Consider the following 7410-nt stretch of genomic DNA (forward strand, 5'->3'; position numbering starts at 1 on the left):
GGAGACATCATCACAGCCATCAACTCCTCGATACAGGGTAAGAAGGTTCAAATCTCTCCACAATCTATTTCTGAAATCTTTAAACTCGATGATTTGAAAGGAAAAACCTCATTTTCTAAAGACGAGTTGAAAAAGGATTTCATAAACAGGGGCTATGCAGAGCAACCGAAAAGGGATACCTTACAAAAAGGTTATTTTCCTTCTGCACCCAGATTTTTATTTCACACACTGTTAATGTGTGTTTCTAATAAAACAACGTCTTTTAATGAAATACCAACAAAAATTCAATGCCTGGGGTATACAATTTTAAATAATAAAAACTTTAATTACTCCCAGGAAATATTCGATGATTTGGTAAAAAAAAACGTTGATAATAAGGCATTTCTGCTCTTTCCAAGATTTTTAAGCTACTATTTTGAACAAAAATTTGTAGAGAAAGAAGCAGATTTGCCCAAACAAGGTGCCTCTTTTAAAATAAACTGCTTAACACCTGAAACATTCTCTAGAATGTTGGCACCAATAAAAACAAAAGCAGAGGTGCCTGAGCAGAATTTAGCAGATGAAACTGATCCTCAGGTATCTGCTGCTGAGCCCACTGCTCCAGGTGATCAAAGCAGCACACCCACTGTTTTGAAACCCACACCTGCCACCACTAAAAAGACAAAAAGAAAAACATCCAGAAAGCCCACCAAATCCAAACCAAAGGCAACTCTAGAAGATGAGATCCCAGAGTCAATGCCAATGACAGCACAAAAGTCACCAATAACCACTTCTGCTACTTCCTCACAGCAGATGGAAGAAAGATCTCAACCCCAGCCTCAAACTCCTCTTGCATCCTCACAAAAGGATCAGGTTGTAAGCACAGGGACCCCACAATATGAAGCTCTGGACCCACTCGGATCCATCTTCCACAGTCCTGGTCCCAAGGACATGTCTCTTTCAACCCCTTTACCCTCACCTCACATAATACCACCATCCACTATACCCTTGTTGCATACAGCTGATGTTACTCAGACACAAACCAGTTCCTCTCAAACACCTATTACTGAGAGCATACTTCAACAGGTGACTGGGTCTGATGTTGACACTTCTGTTATCCCAGCAACAACTGAGGAGGTTACACTGCAGGAATTACAAGTAATTCCTGTCAGTAGTTCAAGTGAAGCAGCCACTACAAATGTTGAACCCACTGGTTTACATTTGGACAATGGTTACATTCATAAGACTCCCTTGAAGGCAATTTCTTCAATAGCACCACTGAGAACCACCAGTGAAATTGTTTTAACCACTGGCAACATCAAAAGGTTATCAAGTGCTGAAGAAAGAAGTCCCCAGTACCAAGAACAAGGGGCATCAATGGCTGACTTTTGGGACTCTGTTCCTAAGTCATTCATTAGTAAAACCACCGCTGGTGGGGATTCAGATGATCGTGTTAACTCATGTGATGATTCAAGATATCAGGAATTGACGGGCAGGGTCGAAAACCTTGAAACCTCAGTTGCTGAAATAAAAGATATGGTGCAGCAGCTGTTAAAAGCTCAGAAAGCCCAATCAACTGCTCCTCCTGCTCAAGCATCTGCTCAACAAGCACCTGCTGCAAATGAGTTATGGAATCTTTTTCAACCACTGCTGGAAAGACAAAAGCAGATGGCAGATCAGCAGCATGCCATACATGTTCAAATGCTGCCAAATATGGTGGAATCAAGATTCAAGGATACTCAGGCGGATATAAAAGCTATAAAGGCTCACATTCAAAGTGCCTCTGGAAAGGTTCCCTCCACTGTTCTCTTCATGAACGAACCCTTCTCAGATAATGCCAAAAAGGGAGAGAAGATCAAGTGGAAGAAAAAGGGAATTGATGATGGTATATATGTTGAGCCAGAAAGTAGCCAAACCAAAACTGCAGTATCAACACACACCACATCACCACACACCACCACAACTACTGTTCCACTACCATCTGTGTCTACAGCACAAAAACCACCATCACCATCAAAAACAGCCAAACCATCATCACCCCCTGCCAAAAAGTAGAAGACAACAGATGTTATAACATCTGTTGTAATGGCAACAGTGGTTGAAACACCAGTTGTTTCAACTGCTGTTAGTCAGCCACTTATCACCACTCAAACAACTGCCATCATAACCCCTGCTCAAAAGCAGAAGACATCTGCAGATACATCAGTAGCTGTAATGACAACAGCGGTTGAAGCACCAGTTGTTTCAACAGCTGTTAGTCAACCATCCACCACTGCTCTCACCTTTCCTACATCACAACCAAAGCTCTTCAATAGAAAAAGAAAGCCAATCTCTGCCAATGAGGGTATACACGATCCTAATGCTGCACAATATCCACTGGAACTTGAAGCTATCAAAAATGAGATGAGGTAATTCTATACAGAAGAAGATCCTTCAAAAAGAAGATTCTCCTCACTCATAGGCTACATGGCACCAGAAGATATGGATGATTACCTCAAGATCAAGGCAAGGCAAGCTAAAGTAAAAGCTAAGGTTGATAGTGAAAGTGAAGGTCTAAGTGACGAAGGCATTGCTAAAAGACTGGAGTTCTACTTCACAAAAGTAAAGCAGATAGAAGAATTTGCACAAGAGCTAAACAAAGAAAAGGCTGATCAAAAGAAAAGGTTAAGAAAACAATATCTAGCCTACATCATGAAAGAGAAATTCTATCCTGCTGAAGAACAACAGTTCAAAGAATGGCCATTAGTTGCTCTAAAGCATGAGGCAGAAAGGATTGAGAAAATCAAGAATGATCCTACAAAAAAGAAGAATGCTCCGAACTGGAGTAAATACAAAAAGCTCATTGCTGACCTAACTGCAGATTATAAAGGAAAGAAAAAGGAGCTGGTGGATGCAAAAATGGATACTGCTGAAGCCATATCAAAATGGTCCAGGCAGCAGACTGATGAAGCCTATGAAAGGCTAAAGAAAAGAAAGATAACTGTTTCAAGTGCTTCAAAGAAACGTGAATAAATGATGAAGCTTGAACATCAGATTGAAAACCTCAGAACATTGTTCAAATCAGCAGACAAACCTATTTTTGTGTCAAACCAAGAAGAAGGTAAACAGCTGACTGAAGAAGAGGTCAAAGAAAAGGAAGCAGAGTACTTCAAGGACACCATCATGAAAATGGGTCTAAAAGAAGACAGCTCAACAAAGCTTCAAAACCTTGTTAAGAAGGTATTAAACAAACCTGCATCACCAAACACTGCAACAGACATGTCAGAAATTGAAAGGCAAGAGCAAATTGAGAAAGAAACTGCAGAAGACATAGCTGCTGTAGGATCGTGATCTGACCCGAATGAGTCGTTCAGAGGCATTCAACTACGTTTCAGGTGCGGAATAACAAGAAACGAAGGTAGAGACAGCTTGCAATTCACTTAATCTACTGAGTTTATTGATTTGACAATCTTTACAGCTTGTTCTTCACACCGGCAGCACTTCGGTATGTAATTTGATCAAGTTACAAATGAGATCCGCTTATGAGGTATATATAGTGTTGGTAGGTCCCCACATACGGACATGTACGTATAAGCGGACCTAGTAGGTTCCCACATACGGACATGTACGAATAAGCGGACCTAACCAGATAGGTTCCCATATACGGACATGTACGAATAAGCGGACCTAACCAAGTAGGTTCCCATATACAGACATGTACGAATAAGCGGACCTAACCAAGTAGGTTCCCATATATGGACATGACACATAAGCGGACCTACTCTCTAAAACACATACAATCTCCTATTTTTTCGTACAATGAGCCCTAATCTAACATTCTAAGACTAAGACTTGATCCAAGACGAAATCAACAGATGAAGTGCACCAACAGACTCCCCCTCAGATGTTGATGGAGTCGACTATCAAGCCTTTGGCAACTTCATGTCTGTACTTCTTCAGTCTTAATCAGTCTTTGGGCTTCTCTCACTTATTTTGGTCTCGAACTAAGATGTAGTCGACAGACAACTGCACCAACAGACTCCCCCTTGGATGTTGACGGAATCTTTAGTGAGAGTCTTCAACATGACAGCTTCAATCTTGATTGGTCTTCTTCAGGAATTTCTCCTGGAATCATGTACCTGGATCTTTAGTCGACTATCAAGTCTTTGGCAACTTCATGTCTGTACTTCGTTATCACCATTGTAATCAACTCCTGGCTTTATCAGTTTAAACTTCTTCTCAGGTTCTGATGTATCTCCTGGCTTTCCGTAGCAACAGGATCAGAAACCTGCACAACTCAAACACTCTATCACAAACCAACATAATTGTGATTCAACTTAATGAATCAACTAATCATCTAAGAATATTCAAGAATTTTTCACATTTAACAATTTATTAAACTTTCCAAAATCTGATTAACCATTTCAAGTCAATTTAACCAAAACTCTGATCATCATGTTTAGCCTTTGAGATTTTGAATTTCAGCTCTCCAACATCAGTTGTCAAAAATCTTTTTGAATTTTTCAAATATGAAACACAAATGCAATAACAACAATTAAAATGCAGAATGAAATATATACAAACATATTTTTGTGAGTTCGTGCAAGAGGATCATATCAGCTGCTGACTAGACACTAGCACCGTTAAGCTGTTATTTCATTTTAAGCTTTTAAACAATTCACGTAGATTGCCGATATTCTGATCCACTTAAATTCTCACAAAATGTTCAACCTGTTCGGGATACTGAATTAGTGTTTTAAAACTTAAACATCTACATGTGTCCCACCTCAGTATATACTCCCGTATCCAGACCCCAGTATTCAGTCTTACAGGTGAGTATACCACAGCTGATATCTGTTAGGGGGTAGGTGCGAGGGCCGTAAGAGCTCAGGTCGATACTTCCGTATACGCAGAGAGATGACAGCTTTGACTTTAAGGTGTGTCCCCTTTAGAGGATCTTTTGTTTTCAATAGCAGCGACTATCAATTTTATTGTTTCATCAGCATGCTGAGGGCGAGCTTATATTTCAAAGCTTTTGCAGAAAGTATTATCCGGGGACTAGGTCAGTATTTCCATACAGCAGAAGTCCCGGGATAATACCCCAGATATCACTGAGTATAAAGACCTAGTATCTTAGAATACGGGACCCTTCAAACAGGATTTCAGGGGTTACCTATATATCCTGGAGGTGTTCCCCACGTAGACGCAAGTGAAATTTATGTTTATATCACAAACTGATCTACTAATTCTGTGAAAACCTATCGACACATCTTTAGCGAGACTGCTTAATTGCATTTATACATTACAAATCTTTAGCGTACTGTGCCAGTCTAGCTGATGTACTATCATTTCCCTTATTCGCACTTAAAGCTCATTTTTAATTTTTCAATGTTTTTGACATTTTCAAATTTTCTAATTTTTTTTAAATTTTTACTCCCCCTAAAATCAAAATATGTTTCAATTTTGATTTTCTGGGAAAATTTGAAACAAACTGTACAAAATTGACAACTTGATGAGAATCGCATCAATTCTCCATCCACTTGGCGTAAACAATCAGAACTCCCCCTCACAACAAACTATTTTCCCATAATGATTTCAAAACACTCAAGTTTGTTTTAATCAGAATGGTTTTTCTGGAAAATAAGTTTTGTTGATTTTATCACTTGTAAAATTTGGGGATCAAATCATGTAGTTAACTCAAGTTCAATTTAATGACCTTGATTAACCACTTGTAGGATTGATCTGATTCAAAATCTGAACCACTTGTATCAATCACAAACATACAGCTCAAACCTGTTTTTCAACCAATTACCATCTGTTGGTTGAATTTTCAAGGTGCCGATTCCTACTCTACGCTTACAAACCTGGGAGTTCCGGCAAGTCATGTTTTTCATTTAAACAGATTCACCCAAGCCTGACGGTTCTTGGGTAATTTCAAATTCTTTTTCAACAATGGTGGAAAGTTTGCATCATCCATTGTTAAACCTGAATTCTCCTTATTTACCTCAACACTAGGCTCCTCTGGTTTTAACAAACTAGAATCATTGCCTACACATGGCTTGTCTGACTTTGATTTGTCAGATTCATTGCCCGAAGGTGGCTTGTCTGACTTCAACATGTCAGATTCATCGCTGACCCTTTTCTCTTTCTTTCTTCTCTCTTCTGTCCTCAGATTTGTATCTGATGAATTCATCTTGCTTGACTTTGCATTCGAGGGAGTCGATTCATCAGAACTCTTATTCTTATCAACAGATGAACCCGAGGACAAAATCTTCTCGAGATACTCTCTCGCCTTCTTCCTCTTTTTCCTCAGTCTGTCTTTCTGCCCCTGTGAAAGTTTAACTTTCTTTTCTTGAATTGTCTGTTCTTGAACTTTAGGTTTTAGAACCTTCTATTCATGGGGCTTGACTTTGACTGGAATCTTTGCCAATTTCTGAGACTTAGCCCTCAATCTTTCATTTGATCTCCTTGGGCAATCTCTGGCTATGTGACCTTTGATCTGACAGTTAAAGCATCTCCTCATCTCAAAATTCCTTCTCTGGCAGTTAACATCAATGTGTCCTTGATAACCGCATCGGTAACACACTCTGTTATCGTACCATGTACCACCTTCACACCAAACGCTCAGATCATAGCATTGTCATGCTTGGTGATATTCTTTCCTCAAGTTTGCTGGATTTTGCTTTTGAGCACTGTGGTCCGACCTGCACCACTTATTACCAACACTTTTTAAGTTTTCATTTTTTACTTTTTGTAATTTTTCATTGCGATTGGATGATCGATCTGATGAAATTTTATTATCTTTTTGAACATTTTTTAATTTTTATCTTTTTGTTTTTGTTCCACTTTCTTCTTCAAAGGTTTTTGCTTAGAGCATTCTCCCTTTTCAGTCGATTGTAGAACAGTTTTCTGAAATTTTTCTTTTAATTTCAAAAACAATTTTTGTTTTTCTAATTTTTCATTTACATCATCAGATTTCTCATCGCAATCTTCAACTTTGACATTGTCAAAGTTTGTGACATTGTCACTTATTGGAACTGAATTGATTGGTTTCGGACAAGGAAAATTCAAACTGTCTGATGTAGTCACAAAACCTATCAATTTCTTTTCAAGTTCATCAATCTTGTTTCTTGAATTCTCAACTTCATTTTCAAGCTGAGATATTTTTTCAAGATGAGACTTGATTGCTTTTTCATTCTCAATTTTCACGTTTTCAAGAACAAACTTTTCATTTTCCAAATTTTTTATCTGTTCTTGAAATTTCGTTTCATTAGCTTTCAAATTCTTGTTCTCAAGCTTTATCCAGAAATCTTCATTTTCTGAGGATTTCTTTTTGTTTTCAAAATCTTTTTCTAACTCTTTGATTTTCTTTTGAGCACATTCACTTTCCTTTTCCAATTTTATAATTTTCTGAAGATGGGAATTTATCATTTTTTGCTTTTCAATGTTGTT

This window comes from Helianthus annuus, chromosome 7 (genome assembly GCF_002127325.2).
Source record: "Helianthus annuus cultivar XRQ/B chromosome 7, HanXRQr2.0-SUNRISE, whole genome shotgun sequence".
NCBI lineage: Eukaryota > Viridiplantae > Streptophyta > Magnoliopsida > Asterales > Asteraceae > Helianthus > Helianthus annuus.